The sequence below is a fragment of the Protopterus annectens genome, chromosome 3.part1 (genome assembly GCF_019279795.1).
Source record: "Protopterus annectens isolate FY-2018-M chromosome 3.part1, PAN1.0, whole genome shotgun sequence".
NCBI classification, from domain to species: Eukaryota; Metazoa; Chordata; order Ceratodontiformes; family Protopteridae; genus Protopterus; species Protopterus annectens.
The window spans coordinates 1,356,489,006-1,356,489,811 of record NC_056732.1 but is presented as its reverse complement, the minus strand read 5'-3'; positions in this window follow the sequence as shown (position 1 = coordinate 1,356,489,811).

Below are 806 nucleotides of genomic sequence, written 5' to 3'. Positions count from 1 at the left end.
CTGTTTTTCTCTCTCTCTGTCTCTCTCTCTCTGTCAGTCTCTGCAATAGAGTGAGTTTGTTGGCAGCAATTGCAGCCTGCTTTTGTAGGTATTTGCACATGAGCATGTGATGGCCTCTGCAGCAATTAGTGGCCACCATTTGCTAATTGCATGCAGCCTGCTGTGTAGTAATTGCAGTAATCACTGTCATAGCAACCCAGTACTATAAATTGGTAACTCAGGTAGGCGTGGCCCTTTCAGCTTTCCAAGATGGAGATCATCCTTGTTTGCTGTGGACATCATTGTTTAAGACAGAAGGTTGGTATAGTTCTTATATCAGAAGCCAGGGGTGTAGCCAGTGATTTACATTTTGTACTCAGACCTAAATGTTGCTGCTTCCAGTACACACTTGTCAGTGTAGAAATGTACTCACCCCTCAAAATGCTAACCCAAGATACATGGGAGGATGTACTTTCTTTTCAAATTTTACAATTAACTGCCATACAAAGCTAGTTACTGAGATGTATTCCTTTGGCACAAGAATTGTTTGTGAACTGCTATACTGTGAATATTCATTTACTCAGTTCTAAGCAGTTTGTGCTTTTTTAGTGTTGACATTAGACAAGCTGCTCAAGAAAACTGGACACATTTCAGTACTGTGAGTATGCTTACCTACATCCTTGGCAGACCCTGCACACACAGGTATATTCTACATTTGGGTAGGGGTGCAGAAGTACAGAGAGCATACGTATTATTGTGTGAATTTTATCTTGCCGGACTTACAGGGTTGCTGTGTACATGTTAGTTTATCAAGGCAAGTAGTTTGC